We start from the raw sequence: 21,683 nt of genomic DNA, 5'->3' as shown, positions 1-21,683 counted from the left end.
AAAACTATCAAGAATCACACACAAAAGAGCTAATGTCAAAGTTGGGATGAGTTAGTCCTTTAACTGAAAAAGATGTTCAGGTATCAGCCAAAAGCTAAATCAACCTGACAACTTTTTAAGAATCAGAAAGATGTAACAAAAGGGAAAATAGATGATAAAAAAAAAAAAAAAACACAAAGGAGAATGGGAGCAAAAATAGACCTTTGTAATGTGTATTTCAGAAAGGAATAGACAACATTTAAGATTCATGGTCATGGAGCACAACCCTCCACATCTCAGACCCATGGGTCCAGTGAAGGCTTTACATCAGGTTAAAGGGATGCTCACCAATACGGTTGGAGAGCTGGGTAAGTTGGGGGGAGAAGGGGGAATCAATATTTCAGATCTAAGGCCACACAGCACTTACCTATCACACACACACACACACACACACACACACACTTATTTAAAACACCAATGACTAACATTCAGAATGGTCTTGGGCCAGAAACAACTGGTTTCTTGTTTTACCTTTATTTTGACAAGGAAAAACGAGTAATTCAATCATTGACAAATGTTTTCTATGAAAATAGTTCAATGATATTTTTTCGTGTAAATGGAGTTAAATCTTAAGTACTATAGGAAAAATCTCTAGTCTAATGTTGTATCCATCCTTAGACTGAATTCTCCCTCTAAACAGAATTTGTATTCCTTGAATCTTTGAGATCCCTAGCTCTTAGTATGGGATGTGGAACACAAAAAATGAAAAAGGCAAAGGCTCAAACAAATAAAAACTTCTTGAATCAGTTAATCAATGAATTAATAACAGAAACCTTACTTTTATTTGGCTAACTGGTACTTTTCTTTCATACTGTATTCATTTGACATTTGTCTGAATTATTAAAGCATTATAAATTCTTTCTCAATGTGGAATTTTGCTATCCTCTTCTATCAATATTCATGATAAAAACATAATCATAATTATATGATTAAGGAAAAAGGTGTAACAGAATATAAGAGTGATCACATTTGATAATTAAAATCAACATATATAAGCTTTAACAGGTATTTTAAAAGTGCTCAAAAGAGTTCTTCGAATTATTGCTATATTTTGTATGACTCTCAATGGGAGCTTGGAACTCATTTTTGTTTGCTTGTTTTTTATGCTATATGTATAGTTGTTATAAAATTGTTGATCAATATCAATAAACAAATTTCAGGAACAAACTAATTCTTGCATATCTTTAATAACTAAACTTTGAAGTGAACAAAAGTTCACAGTCAAAGACTTTGACAATAGATTTATGCTTGTTAGGGGTATAATTCCTAGCCTTCCTACTTAATTAAAATATGCTGTAGCTTAAACAATTTGTCAAAATAAACTATGCTATCTTTTATTAATTTTCTTTAATTTGCCATAATATTCCATTGTTAGCCACTATGTCTATGGAATACTTTTTCTTTGACGTGGAAACTATATATGCTTCTCCACTGATAAAATTCAGGATTTAATTTGTTTTTAAGGAATTGCTAATCTGTAGAAAGATTTCACTTTACATATAATACTCATTTAAAACTTTTCACTTTTATATTCCATCAATAAGGTAAAATGTATTTTGCAAGAAATTTTACACATCGCATATTTGAATTCCTGTATCAAAATTCAGATTATATCATACACCGTTTTCTCATTGGTGCCATTGGAACTGGTTTCTACTGTCTTGTATTTTCTCAAAGCTCAAGCTGCTATGAGAATTGTAACTTTGCAATTTCCATAAACCAATTAACCAGGGGTGTTTATCTGCTCACAAGAATGAAGAGCCGTATAGAAGGTATGGGAGGAGAGAGTTATGGAAGAGAGCCGGGTTAACAGGCAGGCAGATTTGTAGGCCCAAAACGATCTGGTCTCAGCCGTCATGAGCACAACATGGCAGCTTTAATTCTTGTTTTGTGGATTTTTTTTTTCTTTTTGTATTCTCAACCACAAAAGGGAATACAGGATGCTATTTAGGGGAGGGGTAGATTAGTCCTTTGTGGTCAAAGGAAACAATACAGACATGTTAGTTGATCTGAAAGATGTTTTCACACTATTTCTCCTAGATGGTCCCTGGAGACAACTCTCTTTTTCGCTCCCTCTCTCTTTCTGTCTGTCTCTCTCTCTTTTTTTAATTACCAAGCATGACATTCATGGTTATTTCTTCTTTCCACTCAGTTGACTACAAAGGGGCCAGCTCTGGGCCCCCTTGTTGGCCAGGCCTGGGGGAGGAAGTGACAGAAGGCTGGCCTTATTTACCTTAGTGGCTTCCCGTGTAATCTGGTTAATCATGTGGCTAATGGGAGGACACCGCGGATCCCCACACACTGTGCCCCACAATGAGGACTCATTCATATTTAATACAATAGAGTGTTTAAGTCATTCCACGCTTTGTGGAGGAGATTGGCTTTCTTTGTGTGCCTGCTCCTGAGGAGCCCTGCCCCGCCTCCCCTTTCAGACAGGCATATGTTCCAGCTCCTGCCTGCTTGCAGCTGGACAAGGAAAGAGCAGGCTCCTTTCTTTTTTGCAGCCAATGAATTGATGACCGAGGTGTGAAATGGGGGCCGAACCGGTGCCTCCTGCCCCGTGGTGGAGGCATAGATTAGCCGTTTGCTATTCTAATATTTCACAACAAGACATCTTAAGAGGAAGCAGGGCTCATGTTCCTCAAGCGTGCCATTGTGAGGACAACAATCTGTTGAGTACAAAAGAAAAATAAATAAATAAAAGCAGGTGAAATGTTGACCTTGTTCATTTAGTATCATCCGTGTCTGGTGCTCTGGGCCAAAGAATAAAGCGTTGTTTGGGGGTGGGGGTGGGAGGGATGTTCTTACTCCACACAGAATTAGAACAACCACATTGAAAAGAGAATCTCATCAAGACACTACCACTTGGCCCTTGGATTTCATTTTAGGGGGAAAAAATGAGGTCGCATTAATCCTAATGGGATAGATAATGGATACACAGATTTTGTCACATCATACTGGATAAAGTGACATTTTTGAGAATAATGGAAACTACTAATAACTTTGGAGTTCTAAAGTGTAGACTATACTGTTCTTAATTTTTCACATTCACAACTGGAATAGTCTATAGTGTTCTGTCTTTATTATAAACAGACAACTGTTGTCCAATTACATCAATGAAAAGCTGAATCAGAAAAACAAGGTAGAATTGTTTCATCTCTGGATAGTAAGGAGATGTTTTCAAAAGGAAAAATTATGAGTGTTAACATTTTTACTCCCCAATATTGTGAGGTTTCCAAAGGCTTAGAAGTCTAAAACTTTCATAATGTGCTGTGTATCTCAAGTCTTCTGGCCACTATATCTTGTATAGCAGAGTTCTGAGAAGTAAGCCATGATGAAGAGTGTTTCTGTTTAGAAAAATAAACAAACAGCAAAAGTCCTGAGTTAATGAGCTTACATTTCAGCTGCAGTTGTTTAGATCCAACCAAATAATGTATTTTACTGAAATAATGATATATTTAATAGTAAGAACAGCTGTATGCATATGGATAAGCTTCACTCTCGAGTTATTGAAAAGTGGAGAATTATTGACTACTGGACTATGTAATCTAAGGAGAGGATACCGTGTGTTTTTAAGACAATAGAGAGATCCTCTGGTTTAAGCCATATTCATGTGACCCAGTCCAAAGCAAGGAAACAGACTGTCAGGTCCCATTCCTTGTAGCCAGATTCAATAATAGCACATCGTGCTCTGTGGGCAAAGAAAAAGGTTAGAAGGCATTCACAGAGCATCGTGTGTCTGTGGGTAGAAGACACTTAGCTCCAGCTATGTTCGTTTTTCTTTTTTTCCTATTTGCCAGTGTTGAGAAACAAATTGCTGAAAACACTAAAAAATATATTGACTTTGGTCATTAAAAGGATAACTTGCATCAACTAACAAATGCTCCAAGGGAATGTAAAAGTTACTTTGATTGAGCCTATAAACCACTGTGAATATTGCTTATATTTTCTTACATAAGGCTCTGTTACCTATTAATGGCAGTAAATGTACTTGACCTTCTTATTAATAAATGTTCATTTGCAGAATTATGCTAAGTGGTGAAAAAGTAGTTTGACCTTTACTCCACATTATTTTACAAAGCATGTAAGTTTTATTTAAGGAATTGAAAAAAATGAATATTTAAAAAGTAAACGAGAGAAGCTAAAATGAAGAAATTGTGATTCTAAATGTAATTTATTAAAAAGAAAAAAAAGCTTGGGGTAGAAATTCGCCAAGAAGAATTTTGGATACGTCAGAAAAGGAAAAAATGAATTAAGGGAGACAACCCCCTGGTAAGTAAAGCCTTGGATCTCCTAAACTGACTTTATTTACTCAAAAGTAAGAACAAAAGTGAATGAAAACCTTCACTAAAATGAACTCTTGCAAGCTCCTTCCCTCTCCCTGCATGATCCCCACCTCCCCAGCTGGGAGGGTTCCTCTCTTTACCCACCACTTCCAAGACCACAATCCTTTATCCGCCTAATGCACCCCTGCACGGAGGAGTACTGCAAGGGTGGTTGTCATCATGAAGGAAGTGTGAATTGATCACTAAGATGACAACTGGTGACAAGTGCTGCTTATTAGGCTGCTACTTTGCCTCTTAATTACAACTGATTAACCTGCCTGTTAGAGGTGCCAAACAGGAAGAACTAAATGCTTTTGTTCTGGCCATCTACTGCTTTCCTGTCCTTGATTTCCTTTTCATTGAACTCAAATACTATAGATGGTATCGAATTTTTTTCCTTTCCACTTCTTGATGAAGAGTCCTTGTCATCTCCCAAAGACTATAATAGGGATCCTTATTTTCCAAAATGAAAACATTTTTAAAATTTAAGAAAGCCTAATTTTAACCATACTCCCAATTTAGTTATGAATTTGGATTTATGTTTGTACATATTTTTCACCATTTTTTTTAAAGATACACACTGTGTGTATTATTTGGCACTTTGCTTTTGGGGGTATGTACTAGCCACCAGTACATTTTTTGTATTTCTCTACACTTAAACATCTACTCTTTGTTATTGGATTACAGAAGTGCTTCTTTCATAAATGTTTCCAGTTATGTGATTCTCAATCTTAGTTCAAAGGCAGCAAGTAAAGTTTTAATACGTGTAGTCATACTTGTATTTTTTGTATTTTGAGCTTCCTACTAAATGAAGAGGAAAATTATCTTCATTTTCATTCTCTCAGTAGTAGTTTAAGGGCTCATAGCTTACCTATTAAATAATTGCAATTATTCTTTCAACTCTGCCTAAAGTTATCATAGAATATGAGTTACTTAAACCATCTCTTGAAGCATGAACTTGTCCTAGGAAGATTTTAAAATCCCGAATATTTTTGTTTGCAAAACAAAACCAATCCTTATTAACTGACTTTGTTTCCTTCTTTTCTCTTTGAACTTACTAATTTTTTTTTAATTTTTATTTAAAGCATAATTGTGGCTAGGCTCATCCCTCAGGTCCTAACAGAAAGTATCCCTTCAGTGTTCCCTAAAGTGAACTCAGAGTTCACAATAGCTAATTGGAATAGTGAGGGGTTTAAAATGGAACACTTGATAGTTACACTCTGATCAAATAATAAAATGTTACTTTTTTGTGTTAATAAATGAATGTCGTTTCACCCACTGTGAATATTAACAATCCCTTTTCGGCCTCCTTCTATTTATTTTTTAAATTTTATTTATTTTTATTAATATAAAGAGAACCAATTTGATGCATTCTATAGGTACATTTCCAAGAAAAAAACACACTTCCCTCCCTTGCCACTCCATGCCTAATCCCACTCTCTCCCTCCACTTTCTTCCTTTCATCAATTTTTGCAAAAACATAATTTTAATCCATTCTATATTCACAACTAAATATTCAGTAAGTAAAAAGTAGGAAAACCACAGTTCTACAGGAATATAAACAGGACTAAAAATGACAATCATCACAAGATGTTTATTTCATTCCTACATATTTTTATATTCTATATTAACTGCCACATATCAGAGAAAACATATTTTTGTCTTTTCAAATTTGTTTTTAATTTTTCAAGAAATACAACTTCATGCATTTAATATTCACAGATTTGGAACATGATGCTTCTTCCCCCCCATATTCCTTCCTTTTTTCCTCCTCTCTCTTCCTTTCTCATTCTTATTTTTCATGGAGAACAATTTTCAGTTAATTCTTACACCAATAAGATTAACACTACATGAAGTAGAGAGTTCATTGATTAATATGAAGAAAAAATGGAAGTAAAGAACAAAAACAACAAAAAAAGAAAAACATTGTTCCCTGACAGTCAAGGCAAGGGTTTTTCAAAATAATTGCATCTCAAAAATGTCAGTTTTGCTCCTAATATTACACTTTAAGCACTCTATTAGTTACTACAGATCACAGAGACAATATGGTAATTGTCTTTTTGTGACTGGCTTGTTTCTCTAAGTATAGTGGTTTTCAGTTGTATCCATTTTGTTGCAAATTAGAAAATTTCATTTTTTTCTACCATTCTGTAGTATTACATATTATATATACACCATAATTTCTTTATCCAGTCTTCAGATATGATTCCATATCTTAGCTATTGTAAGTTGAGCTGAGATGAACATGAGGAAATGGATCTCTCATTCATATGCTGATTTCATTTCCTTTAGAAAAATTCCCAGAAGTGGGATGGCTGGATAATACGGTAGGTCTATATTCAGCTTTCTGAGACATCTCCAAACTGTCTTCCACAATGGCTGTACCAGTGTACGTTCCCATGAGCAGTGGATTAAGGTATCCTACTCCCCACATGCTTGGCAGCATTTGTTGCTTGTTGATTTCTAGTGGTGAGCCATTATAATTAGAGTGAGGTAAAACCTCACGGAGATTTTGATTTTCATCTTGCTGATGGCTAGCAATCCTGAGCATTTTTTTCATGTGTCTATTAGCCATTTGAATTTCCTCTCTTGAGAAATATCTTTTCAGTTCCTTTGCCAATTTTTAATTGGATTGTTTTTTGTTGTTTTGAGTTTCTTGCATTCTTTATAAATTTGGAAGCTAGTCCTTTGTCAGTTGCATTGTTTGCAAATATTTTCTCCCATTCTATCAGTTGCCTCTTCACTTTTCTGAGTGTTTCTTTTGCAGTGCGGAAGCTTCTCAGTTCCCTGTCATCCCACTTGTTAATTTTTACTTTGATTGCTGATGATTCTGGGGTCTTTTCCAAGAAGAGAAGTCTCTCCCTACGCCAATGTCTTGCAGGGTTTCCTCAATGTTCTCTAGTAATTTGATGGTATCACATCATAGATTTAAGTCTCCGATCCATTTTGAGTGCATTTTGTGTGAAGTGTGAGGTAGGGGTCTTGTTTCATACTTCTGCATGTGGAGATACAGTTTTCACAGAACCATTTGTAAAAGAGACTGCCTTGGCTCCAGACGTTGATTTTTGCTCCTTTGTCAAAAGTAAGTTGGTTGTGGATGTGTGTATTTATTTCTGGGATTTATATTCTGTTACATTGGTCTACACAGCTGTTTTTGTGCCAGTACTAGGCTGTTTTGATTATAACTGACCTGTAGTATGTCTTGAGGTCTGATATTTTGATGCATCCAGCTTTGATTTTGTTGTTTAAGATTGCTTTAGCTATTCAGGGTCTCGTGTTTCCATATGAATTTTAGCATCATTTTTTTTCTAGATCTGAGAATACTCTTGGTATTTTATGGGTATCACATTGAATCTATAGATTACTTTCAGTAGTATGGACATTTTTAAGATGTGAATGGGATTGATATTAGAGGGTCTTTCTCAGCTATGGCATTGTCTGTGTATATGAAGGCTATTGATATTTGTGTGTTGATATTGCATCCTGCTATTTTACCAAACTCTTTTACGAGTTTCAAAAATAGTTGTGTCATGGAGGCTTTTGGGTTCCATATATATAGAATCATGTCATCAGCAAATAGGGATAGTTTGACTTTTTCATTCCCTATTTGTATCCCTTTGATTTTCTTTTCTTGTCTGATGGCTCTAGCTAAAACTTCCAGAACTATATTAAATAGCAATGGTGAGAGTAGGCATTCTAGTCTGGTTCCAAATTTTAATGGGAATCCCTCTACTTTTCCCCCATTTTGTGTAATGCTGGCTATGGGTTTGTTATAAAATGCTTTGATTATGTTGAGGAATGTTCCTTAACATCATAATGTTCCTTTTCATTAAAAAACGGATTTTGGATTTTGTCAAATGCTTTCTCTGCATCTATTGAGATTATCATGCAGTTTTTGGTCTTTAGCTTGTTAATGTGAGTAATCATGTTTATTGATTTTCAGATATTGAACTATCTCTGCATACCAGAGATAAATACCACTTAGTCCAGATGAATGATCTTTCTGATGTGTTGTTGGATTTCATTGGCTAGTATTTTGTTGAAGATCATTGTGTCTATGTTCATTAGGGATATTAGCCTATATTTCTCTTTGTCATATCTTTTTCTAACTTAGGAATTAAAGTAATGCAGGCTTCGCAGAAGGAGTTTGGGAAGTTTCAATCCCTTTCAAATGTTTTTAATGCCTTGAGAACAATTGGAGTTAGTTCTTCTTTAAATGTCTGATAGAATTCAGCAGTGAAGCCATTGGGACCTGGGCTTTTCTTTGTTGGAAGGTTCTTTATTACTAACTCAATTTCTGATTTCGTTATTATTCTGTTTTGGGGTTCTGTGTCTTCATGACTCATGTTAGGTAGATTGTATTTGTCTAGTAATCCATCCATTTCTTATAGGTGTCTTGATTTGTTATACAACTCTTGGCAGTAATTCCTGATGATTCTTTTTATTTCTGTGATACCTGTTGTTACATTTCTTTTTTCATATCTGATTTTATTCACTTGGGTCTTCTCCCTATTTTTCTGGTTAGTTGGGCCAATGGTGTGTCAATTTTGTTTAGTTTTTCAAAAAAATCTCTTCAATTTCATCAATCTTTTTGTTTGTTTGTTTGTTTGTTTTTTTAACTTTTATTTAATGAATATAAATTTCCAAAGTACAGCTTATGGATTCCAATGGCTTCCCCCCATAATGTCCCTCCCACCCACAACCCTCCCCGGATTCAGCGGATCTGGCTGAAAAGCCCATGAGAGTATTTCAGGCATGGAAAGCCAAGACACTCTGGGGGGAAAAAAAACCTAAATGAAAGATCTCCGTGAGTGAGATCCCAGTGGAAAGAACGGGTCACCAAAGAAGGAGGTACCTTTCTCTGAAGGAGTTCTTCTACCACTCTCCCAGGCCACAGCAGAGAGAGCTGGGTCAGAAGTGGAGCAGCTAGGTCTCGAACTGGTGCCCACATGAGATGCCTGCGCTTCAGACCAGAGCATTAACCCACTGCATCACAGTGCCAGCCCCGGAGGTATATTTCTTTTAGTGAGAAAATAGATAGGTCTTTTTTTTATCCATTTGGTTAGTCTATATCTTTCAACTGGATTGTTAAGGTCACATCCAAGGTAACTAGTGACAATGTATTACTTTACCCTGCCATTTTTCCATGAGTATTCCTATTGTTTACTTTGGATTTATTTTGTACTTTTACTAGAGGATTTTCTGTCTTTGCAATCTTCCATGATGGTGGGTTTCTTACTGTGTTTCTGTGTTCAGGACATCCTTTAGGATATTTTTTAAGGCTTCATGCACGGTGACAAATTCTTTCTATTTGTGATGGAAGGTGTTTATTTCACTTTAATTCATAAATGAGAGCTTTGCAGGGTACAGTATTCTGTATTTTGCCATTGTTTTTAGTTGTCTTCTAGCCTTTAGGGTTTCTGGTGAGAAGTCAGCTGTGAGTCTAATTGGAGATCCTCTGAAGGTAATCTGGTGTTTCACTTTTTTTCTTTAGGCTCTACTGTGGAAAGTTTGACTAAAATGTGTCCTGGTGAAGATCTTTTCTTGTCACATCTATTTGGAGTTCTATGTGATTCCTGTACTTGGACTTTCCTTCTCCAAGTTAGGGAAGTTCACTGTAATTATTTCCCTAAGTAGACCTTCTATTCCCTTCTCTTTTTCCACTCCTTCAGGTACTCCTAAATCCCTATGTTGGGTCACTTGATGGTATCCCATAAATCTCCAACACTATTTTCAAGTTTCCTAATTTCTTCTTCTTGTTTTTGATCTGACTATAAAATTTCCAGAGACTTGCCTTATAGTTTGGATATTCTTTCTTCTCCTTCACCAACTCTGTTGTTAAGTTTTCCAGTGCATTTTTATTTGATCTACTGAATTCTTCATTTCTAGTATTTTGTTTTGATTTCTCTTTAAAATCTCTACTCCATGGGAAAATTTTTCTTTCATATCATGTATGATTTTCTTTACCTCATGAATTTGTTTCTGATTACTTTTGAGTAATCCTATGATTAATTTTTGGGGGGCTGGTGCTGTGGTGCAGCAGGTTAACACCCTGGCCTGCAGTGCTGGCATCCCCTAGGGCCACCGGTTTGAGACCTGGCTGCTCCACTTCCGATCCAGCTCTCTACTATGCCCTAGGAAAGCAGTGGAAGATGGCCCAAGTCCTTGTGCCCCTGCACCCACATGGGAGACCCAGAAGAAGCTCCTGGCTTCAGATCAACACAGCTCCTGCTGTTGTGGCCAACTGGGGAGTGAACCATCAAATGGAAGACCTCTCTCTCTCTCTTTCTCTCTCTCTCTCTCTCTCTCTCTCTCTCTCTCTGCCTCTCCTCTTTGTATGTAACTCTGACTTTCAAATAAATAAATAAATCTTTAAATTTTTTTGGATTTTATTTCTAGGTTTTCCTCAATCTCTTCATCATTGCATCCTAATATTGAAATGTTTTTGTACTCCTTTGTGTAAGTCATAGTGTCTTCCTATTCTTGCTTCTTGAATTTTTGCATTTATTTTTAGCCATTTATAGAATGTTTTTCTTTTCTTCTGATAGATTTTTATCTTTGATCTATTCCTCTGTGGCTTAGTGGAATGTCTATGCTTTCAAATATCTATGCTACCAAAAGGTGTGTGGTGGGTGTGGTTAGGGAATTCTAGTCAGTGCTCCAGAATGGGGCAAGTATCCAGGTAACACCCAATTTGTGTGTGGTGGCTTTCCTCTGTTTAACCTGATGGAATAGAATGATCACCTCTGTTGGTGCGACCACTCCTTCTCCTCCAAACTGAGGAGTGCTCAGGTGTTAGCCTCCAGTGTGTTCAACACTCATCCACACCACTGTATAACTACAAATGTGATCTGCACAGCTCCTCCTGTGAGCGCTGTTCCCTCTGCTAGAACGAGTTCTAATCAACCAAAGAGTTCTGAAAGTGTGCCACAGCACTCTGGTTGCCCAGAACCCAGCTACTCCCTGTCTCCATCATGCAGTCACAATGTTTTCTCCATCTCAGCTCCAGTGGCTCTCAGGGTCAAGTAGTGCAAGTGAAACCACTCTGCCCCATTACCCTGTCCTCACCACAGACAGACTGAGTCAATCCTAGGGTCACTGTCAGCGTGTATTCCAGCCTGTTGAATTGAGTTCTGTCCTCCCAATCAGATTCAGTGCCAGTGGGGTATGTGGGTTTTTCTCTCTGGTAATAGCTCAGTACCTGCCAGACACAGCCCTGCTTACTTCACATTTGTGCAGGTGCCTGGGAGAGTCCTGCAGGCGGCACTTCCCTTCAGTGGGCATGGCTCTCCTTTGCTACTCATTGCTGGGTAGACGCAGAGGAGCTGATGTTGTTGCCCTGATGAGAGGTGGGGACAGACCAGACCCCACCAGGTGACTCGAACTGCTGTGGTTACCCCACTAACAATCACCACTAGCTGCTGGGTGTGCACAAAGAAGCTGGAGCTGCTGCTCCTGTCTATGTCTGAAATGGTGCCAGCCTTCCCCCAGCTAGTTAGCTTCTGGGCACTGGTGTGGCAGGAGAGCAGTGAGCAGTCATCCAGCTCCCCTCAGGGTTCTGGGCTGGACACAAACATGGTGCAGTCTACTGGACTCTCCCTCCAGCTCTATCAACAGTTGCATGGTCTGGTGCACTCTGACTTCACTTTGCTATTGGGGGCAGGATGCTGGCTCTTTTGTTGTGCTCTGTGCTTCTGGTTGTGTGTTGGTGCCTTTCCCTTGAATCCAGGCCATTTCCACTGCCTTCCCAAGATCTCCCACTGCAATTTTCCCTGAGAGTTTAACTTCTCCCCTTTTTCCCTAAGTGCGTGGAGCCTAGAGCAAACCTCCCTGTCACTAATCCGCCATCTTGCCTCATACATATATCTGTCTTTTTGGGAGAGGCTTATTTCACTAAGCATAATGGTTTCCAGTTGCATTAATTTTCCTTCAAAAGACAGAATTTCATTCTTTCTTATGGCTGAGTGGTATTCCATGGTGTATATGTAACACATTTTCTTTTTCCAGTCATCTGTTGATGTACATCGGGGTTAATAAATTAGTTCAGCGATATTTTAGGAAATAAGATCAGTAAACTGCCAGAATATAATTCAAAACTAATTAAGAAATCAATTCTATTAACAATAGCATCAAAAGCATAAAATTCAGAAGATTCAATTTAGAAAAAATGGTTTAAGACTTGTACAAATAAAGAAACTAAAAAAAATCTAAATCCAAAAAAAGGAAAAAAAAATCATGTGTTCATGGACTTGCAGATGTAATATTGTTACCACTACCATTCCCCCCAAATTATCTATAGATTCAGCACCATCCATAGCACCAATGATTGTCTATTGTGCGTAAATTGAAAAACTGATTCTAAAATTCATATGGAAATGCGAAGGATTAAGAGTGACCAAAACAATCTTGGAAATAACAAAGTTAGACAGTTAATTCTTCCCAATTTTAAAATTTAAAGCTACAATAATTCAGATAACTGGTTTAAGATTGGAATATATATCACTAGAATAGAATAAGGTGGAACTAGTATAAGGCTGGAATCATATATCAGCAGAATAGAATTGAGAGTCCATAAATAAACCTTACATTTATGTTCAATTGATTTTCTACAAGGTGCCAACATCATTCAAGAGGAGGCAAATAGTATTTTCAACAAATAGTGCTGGTAAAACTAGATATTCATATGCAAAGAAATAACTTTTGATCCTAACAAATTAAGTCAAAACAAATATTAATTAATGCTTAAACTGAAAGACTTTTTTAACAAAGCATAGAATATATTCTTAAATTTGAATTAGACACAATGTTGTTAAATAAGACAATGAAATAAAGATTACTTGGACCTTATTAAAATTTAAACCTCTTGTGCTATAGTGCTCAAATTAATAAAAACAAAACAGAAGCTACAGATGGAGAAAAAATATTTTTACAACACTTATGTACTAAAAGAACTATAACCGGAATATATAAAGAGTTCTTCCAACTAATAAGAAGGCAGATGATTCAATTTAAAAATCAAAACAATTTAGAATACACATTTATTAAAATAAGATATGCAAATAACTGATAAGCGCATGAAAAGATGCTAAGCATCATTAGACTCTGGGGAAATACAAATGAAAACTAGGATGAGGTAGTATTTCACATACACTTAGGATAATCATAATCAAAAAGACACTCAAAAGAGTTGGCAAAGATGTAGAGAAATTAGAACCTTCATACATTTTTGGTGGGCATGGAAATTAAAATTACAGTCACTTTAGAAGATACTTTGATAATTTCTCAAAATGCTAAAATATGAAGTTACTTCAAAAAGTTAATGAAAATGGCCATAAGAGATACAGTATTTTAATGTCAAAAATTTTGAAGTCCATGTATAGTTCTTACATAATATGAAATTCCATGAACTTTTAGAAGTACCTTTGTGAAGATACCATATGGTTCAGCAATACTCTTAATTATCCCCCACAAATAATGATAAAATATGGTATGTACACAACAACCTATATTTGAAAGTTATTGGCAGTATTATGTATAATTGGAAGCAATCCAAATATTCATCTACTGGTGAATGGGTGAACAAATGTAGTGAATCCGTACAAAGGAATATTTTTGGCAAGACAGACAATGAAGCTGAACTATGGCATTGAGTGAACTATGAAAACATCATGGTAAATGAAAGAAGCCAAAGCTTAAAATTTAAAAGGGGATGAAGTTAAAGGGGAACTTAGTTCACCATTCTGTCGCAGGAGTATCCTTTGAAATCTACAAAAGCCTTCACATCCACTTGCACAATTGTCCCAGATCAAGGTGGAAGTAATTTCCAGGAACTTCAGCCAGCTGACACTTCAACAGGGATATATCATTTCTCTCTTTTAAATTGCACACTCACGGCCGGCGCCGTGGCTCAATAGGCTAATCCTCCACCTTGCGGCGCCGGCACACCGGGTTCTAGTCCCGGTCGGGGCGCCGGATTCTGTCCCGGTTGCCCCTCTTCCAGGCCAGCTCTCTGCTATGGCCAGGGAGTGCAGTGGAGGATGGCTCAGGTGCTTGGGCCCTGCACCCCATGGGAGACCAGGAAAAGCACCTGGATCTTGGCTCCTGCCATCGGATCAGCACGGTGCGCCGGCTGCAGCGGCGGCCATTGGAGGGTGAACCAACGGCAAAGGAAGACATTTCTCTCTCTGTCTCTCTCTCTCACTGTCCACTCTGCCTGTCAAAAATAAAAAAATAAAAAAAATAAAAATAAAAAAATTGCACACTCACTAAAGCCTACAGCTTATGACGATCCAGCATGATTACAGAAAGAGGGCATACTAAGCAGGCCAGTGTCATCTACTGTATGGTAGTCTGATCTCCTTTTAATTTTAAAGTAATAAAGTAGGACCTTGGATTTTACAATATTAAGTTTGTATAACCCTGGTCACATGTGCCTGAGATACTGGAAGAAAGAAACCCAACAGATTTGCCTCTGGTTCTACAGAGCTGAGATTTCTGTTGTTTCACCAAAAAAATGCACGCTACTTTGTGAGAGCTGAGTGAAAAATTCAGTTTTCCCCACTTTGCTCTGCATTCTGTATACTAGATGTCTCTGAAGTCAAAACATTTTTAAAAAGTAGAGATTTAAATAGTTTTCAAATGATTTTCATACCAAAACAAAAAAGACTTCGAGTAGATTCGGCTTCCCAGGTTCCACTTTATTCTTGACTATCTTCTTCCTGTCCCCTACCCCATTAATCTTTTGATTCTTGGGACAGGAAAAGAAATGCTGAACTGAGAGCAAGAAGGCTGCGGCTTCTTGTCATTACTCAGATATATTACTTGGCTGGAACATGATCTTTAAGGACCTTAGTTATTTTATCATCAATATGATAAATTGGATGAATCAGTGATTGCCAAATCTGGTGTATATCAGAGAGACCTATAAAACCCAGTTGTGGACGCCTTTGTGAGGCAGAAGATTAAGCCGCTGCTTGTAGTGCCAGCAAACCATATTGGAGTGCTGATTCAAGTCTTGGCTGCTCTGCTTATGATTCAGCTTCCTGTTAATGCTCCAGAGAAAGCAGAAAAGGCTGCCCTGAGTGATTGGGGCCTTCCTTGCAGCCCACAGGAGAGACCTGGGTGTTGTTCCTAGTTCCAGGCTTCAGACTGACCCAGGTCTGACTGTTGCTAACATTTGGGGTGTGAACCACTGGATGAAAGATCTTTCTCTCTGTTGCTCTGCCTCTCAAACAAATAAATACTTGCAGAAAAACAGGTAGAGAGATGATAGATACATAAATAATATAGAAATAAGTTTAGATGGATTATTCATGTATTTATATATATAGATATATGCAGATGTCATAGACATAGACATATAGATACTTCTAACCATTATCTAGATACATTCAATGAACACTCTGAGAATAAATCTTAGGGATTTACATTTGAATGAGCTTTCCTGTTGCTTCTTAATGTTTCACCAAGTCTAAGAAGTCCTAGACTTGATCTCCTAGATCCTTTTAGTTCTTAACAGTTGTCTTTTTTTTTTTTTTTTTTTTTTTTTTTTTTTTTGTGCTTGGTATTTTCAACAACTGTTTTTAGACTGGACTTGTAAAGGACTTGGTTTCTCTCTGCCTTCTTTTCCTTTTTTCAATCCTTCTCCCTGGGATTCCCACCAGGGGTGCGGCATACAAACAAATCACTAAGTGACCTTCATGTTTCAAATTCCACTTCTTCCTCCTGTGCTGAAGTAGGGGTACCTATCTCAGCTTCCCTCTCCATTTAAATCCCAGTAATGACCCTTTGGGTTGTCCTGCTTGCACAATTAACAGACTGCAGCTGTGAGAAGTGCTGACACCGGGGTTCTGCTGTAGTATCACATGGAACACGCACATAACTCCACTTTTGCTTTATTAAACTGCTTGCCAATCAGATTACAAATTCTGCTTCAAGGGCTTTGAAGGCTGCCAAGATTTTCTGAATGTATTTTCTCTGATGTTGCAGCACTGTCACAGATCTGTAGCCAGACAATACTGTTTTTTTCTTATAACAACACTGATTTTTATTCCAAAGACTCATCCATAGACCAAGCCTATATTCTTGTCTGTGTTCACCAACATGCAGATGCATAACATTGAAAATTCAAAGATAATCCCAAAGCCTCCTGTTAATCAAGAATTGCAAACTACCTGCCTACCAAACCAATATGGCTAATTTGCATATTATCCTTTATAATCACTTTATTTACTCCTGTCTACTCTCTGGTGTGGTGGAGGTGCTAATGAGCAGTGAAATGAGGTAGACATAGAAAGCATAAGGCACCGAGAAACATGATAATTAGTCCCTAAATAATGGAGATTGGGAAAGTGTTTACACTTCTATACTCTGTTCTTATTGTCCCTGCTTTACTTGTGGAGGATAGCACATTCAACTGTATTCCGCAAATATTCCTGCAGCACCTACTGCTGCTCGGAATTTACTGACCAGTAAAACAGGGAAATAAAGCGTATTGCACATTCTGAATCTTAAGAGGTTATTTAGTAAGAAAAAAATAATTTTATAAACAGGATGTAATAGGGACATTTCTCAGGTTTTGATGCCCAAATTACTTTTCTAGAGTTTAACAAGCAAGTTCTATAGGAACATATCTAAGAGTGTCAATACAAAATAATGGATCAGTGATAAAGCCAATATGGCATGGTTTTATTTGCAACTTGTGTTCATAGTGCAGTCCTGTTGGCTGTATTAGCAAAGACTAAGAGACATGAGGCACAGTAATTCTGTTTCCAGATACTTTGACAAATTCTGGAGCTCTAAATGTTATGATCAATTGCTTTACCTTTAGACTACTAACTTATGTAGAAGTGGAATTGCCAACCCCACATGTATGCTTTAAATTTTAGCAGGTTGTAAGATATATTTCTACTATGACTGTATACACTATTATCATCATGAATATTATATGTTAGAGTCTAAAATGTAAAGTTTTAGTTTGACTTCAACAGTTATAATGGGGAAGATGATTGCAAGCTTTCATACAGGAATTGTACCCTTTGGATATGTTAAAAAATTAAGAAATGCATTCACCCGTTCTAGACAAACAGTAATGAGGTCGTCATGGAAAAATAATATCAGGCAATTCTTAAACATAGGTGCCTTTATTTTTTTAAATTTTTGTTTATTTCCATGTCATTTGAGAGGTACAGAGAAAGAGAGAGAGAGAGAGAGAATGAGAGAATCTTCCATCTGCTTGTTCACTCTCCAAATGCCCATCAGACCTGGGGCTGGGCCAAACCAAACTCAGGATCTTCCAGGTCTCCCACATGGTTGGCAGGGACCCATGTACTGGAGCCGTCATCTGCTTCTTCTCGAGATGCATATTAGCAGGAAGCTGGATCCAAAGCAGATAGCGAGGAATTGAATGGGGCACTCTGATAGAGCATGTGGGCATCCCAAGCAGTGACTTAGGTCACTGTACCAAATGCCTGCCCTCAGAGATGCTTTTACAGTCTTCCCAAGGCATTTTTATACTTCAGTGGTGATATAACTTCAATTATTCATATGGTATTATTTTAAATTATTTTGCGCATTTTTAATGTGTATATATGTGTGTGTGCACATGCACGTATTTGTGAATGACATTAACCTAATTTTATGATAAAATAAATATAATAATAAACATCTTTATCCTTTACAGACCCTTGATCAAGCTAGATCTTAGTTACAAAAAAATACATTGATTACTATGTGAGTCTCACTTGGTGTCTTAGACTTACAATAGTGTACTTGCACTGATAATGTTCTCAGATTATTCCCTGAAACAGAAAAATCAGATCTTTCCTCACATTAGGAGTTTGGGTGCAGTCTCAGCAAGTTAGTGAGGTCGATTACAAAGTCTTTGTCACTTTTCAAAATCATTACCTTTAATTGTAGAAATTCCACAGGGCTGCTACTATTACCATTCAAGAGTATTGACCTCTGCCTATTTCTCACATGAGGAGTGATGCGTCAAAATTTGCCTTCTCTTTGGAATTATTCTGATAACACTTTTTCATTCTCAACAGATTTCACTAAATGCTATAACTATGTTCCCTGGTTAGTATAACCTCCATTAAAAGTTAAGAGAAAGTCACTATTATATATTTTTCCTCCAATTTGTAGAAACAGACCCATGTTTTCCCATGAGTATACAGAGATGTGCGTTCCCAGACTGATCATGTCATTGCTTCTTTGACAAATTAGTTGAATGTGTGCTCTAGCTGAAGCAGTAGCACAGCTGATTAGTATATTGTGCTGGGTAGGAGGGACAGGTCTCTGATCTCACTAGTCTTAGAATCTAATGGCGGGCCTGCTAATCCTCTGCCTTGCAGCTCTGGCACACCGGGTTCTAGTCCCGGTCGGGGCGCCAGATTCTGTCCCGGTTGCCCCTCTTCCAGGCCAGCTCTCTGCTGTGGCCCGGGAGTGCAGTGGAGGATGGCCCAAGTGCTTGGGCCCTGTAACCCATGGGAGACCAGGAGAAGCACCTGGCTCCTGCCATCGGATCGGCGCAACGCGCCAGCCGTGGCGGCCATTGGAGGGTGAACCAACGGCAAAAGGAAGACCTTTCTCTCTGTCTCTCTCTCTCTCACTGTCTACTCTGCCTGTCAAAAAAAAAAAAAAAAAAAAAAAAAAAAAAAAAAAAAAAAAAAAAAAAACACAAAAACAAAAAGAATCTAATGGCTAGAGACATCCATATAGTGCCAAAGCATCTCTATCCTCACTCTTCAGATCTGGATGTCCATAAATTTCTACAAGGGTCTGGCTAACACATCCACCTCAAGCATACGCTGCAAATTTACTCTCCTGCTCTCATGCACTAAGCATTCTCTCAGCAGCTACAATGCAAAATAGGTCTTTCAATTCTCCAACTCTAGAACTGTGCTAACGGTTTCATGCACACAGAGCTGAAATTCACTGTGGATACAAACAGGAAAATAAAGACGGGAACGGCAGGGGTAGCTTCTTTTCATACCAGACATTTTGGGTACCCTCCACACTCAAAAATAAAATTTTCCCTTTGCTAAGAAATTCCAAATATCCAGAAAAAGTAGATTTCAGATTTGCTGACTTTTATTTTTTTGGCAGTACCAAGGTGAAACTGTTACTTTGATGCCTTCCCTGAGTTTCATGAAAATGGAAATTTAATCATTATCCTGTAAACAATTCTTTTGTTTAGTGGAAGGCTACTGCTCCATAGAAAAATGACATTAAAAGACAAGGTTACTTTAGTACAAAATAATTTTGAAATTTATAATATACAGTCTTTGATGTTTCTGAGGATCCTTCATATACTTGAGATGAAAACTTACTTTTTAAAGATTCTTATTAAGTAGTGTTTTCCATACTTCCACATTCATAAATACTTACACCAAGGGAACTTTACCCAGTATAGGCATAAAAAACAGACAGAAACTCTGTAGGAAATCTGCACCCAGGAGAAATGTTCAGGTCCTGAAGAGCCTCTGCCCAACTCCTCTCACCTGTGGAGTAGCTAGCTAGCTTCCTTTCTCTTTGTAGTCACTTCGTACACCTGCTCAGCTGGGCAGGCTAGACTTGTGTGATGGAGTGTGCAGGCTGAGGATTATCCTGCAGATCTCTGTGCATCCGAGGACATCAGAACCTTACACAGCATTTCCAAGACTGTGGCCCTGCATGCTTGCTGGACTCCACAGTGATCTTCACAGGGGAAACTTACAAACTGTGAAAAGCAGCCATCAGGTGCTTTCCCTTTCCAGAGAGGAACACAGAGTACAGTTTGATAATGAAGCTAGAAGAGGAAGGAGAATTAGTGAGAAGGAGAGAAGTTCCTGAATGAACGACGATTGCTTTTGAGGACTTCTAGATGGAGACGTGCCTGATTTAGATTAGCCGCTCTCACAGGGTGTTCACCGCTCCTGAGTTGTGGAAACCACACAACCTGTTGAGAATGTGCCCTGTTCTTCGCGGATGCACCTGTCAGCCTCATGCAAATTGAATGTTGTGTATTCCCCCAAAATCAGGATTTCCCTCTTACAGGACAACAGTTTTGATGAGTAAAGCTTGGAAAGATCTGGGGAGATTGATGGCTCAGCTCAGAACTCTGACATTTGGATTAAAGCACTACAGAAATGAATCTTGCATTTGACATTTAAAGGGAGGCTTTTCTACCGCCCATCGTTCCCTAAATCACACCAAAGGAACTGTCTTGACAGAAAGGCTTGAGAAATCGCTTTCTATTCATTTCTGTATTCTCCCACGTTATGGCCAATGAATGGAGACTTGCGGTCATTATGTGCATGGCGTCACAGAAACACACAGACTGGTGAAGCAATTATTGAACACTAAAGATTGTTTCCTTTCTAGAGATGTGATAACACCATTTTATTTGTCAAGCACATCCCTGGGATCTTTTAGAAAATGTAACATTTGAGATAGTTGTCTTCTTTCTTGGTGACTGTGTGTACCCCTTTGGCTCACTGTGAGAAGGAAGGCAAGTGGTACATAGGCGTGAACTGCTGCTATCTGAACGTTTTAAAACAGAGAAAATTTCAATATTCTAATAGTATGATTTGTGTGAGTAAAGCCTTGGTTACTTATTTTGAAATACTCCAACAAATCAGCTTCACAATTATATTTACAAATTTCTGTAACATCAAGATCAATTAATGCATTATTAAATACAGTAATATGATTCTCTCAAAATTTTACAATGGAAAATAGAGAAATTATTTTCTTTTTTTTTTCAAAAGATTATTTATTTATTTATTTGAAAGCTGGAGTTACAAAGAAAGAGTGAGAGACAGAGAGAGAGATCTTCCATCCTCTGGTTCATTCCCCAGATGGCATAGTTGCAATGGCCAGGACTGGGCCAGGATAAAGCTAGGAGCCAGGAGCTTCTTCCAGTTGTCCCAGGTGTCCCATGCAGTTAGGCAGGGCCCAAGCACTTAGGCCATCTTCCACTGCTTTCTCCACACCGTGAGCAGGAAGGTGAATTGAAAGTAGAGCAGCTGGGACAAGAACTAGCACCAATATGGAAAGCCAGCCTTATAAGTGGCCACTTTACCTGCTACTACACAATGTTGGCCCCAGGTAAACTTATTTTCCACAAACATTATTGGTACTTACAAGCACCCTACGGGGCTGACACTGGTGTATAGAAGGTTAAGCCTTCTTCTGCACACCCGCATCCCACGTGGGCACTAATTTCAGTGCCAGCTGCTCCACTTCCCATCCAGTACCCTGACAACGTGCCTGGGGAAGCAGCAGAAGATGGCCCAACCTATATGAACCCCTGAACTCATGTGGGAGACCTGAATA

General features: G+C 37.9%; 1 pseudogene; it reads left to right on the top strand.

The window, feature by feature from the left end:
* The first annotated feature begins 253 nt into the window (after nucleotides 1–253).
* LOC149126834 (large ribosomal subunit protein uL10 pseudogene) overlaps nucleotides 254–21,683 on the top strand; it is a 117,921-nt pseudogene continuing 96,491 nt past the window's right edge.

The sequence above is a fragment of the Oryctolagus cuniculus genome, chromosome 5 (genome assembly GCF_051225735.1).
Source record: "Oryctolagus cuniculus isolate XC-2025 breed Fujian yellow rabbit chromosome 5, ASM5122573v1, whole genome shotgun sequence".
NCBI classification, from domain to species: Eukaryota; Metazoa; Chordata; class Mammalia; order Lagomorpha; family Leporidae; genus Oryctolagus; species Oryctolagus cuniculus.
Note: the sequence above shows the minus strand (reverse complement) of the source record. Positions and strands in the feature narration are given on the sequence as shown.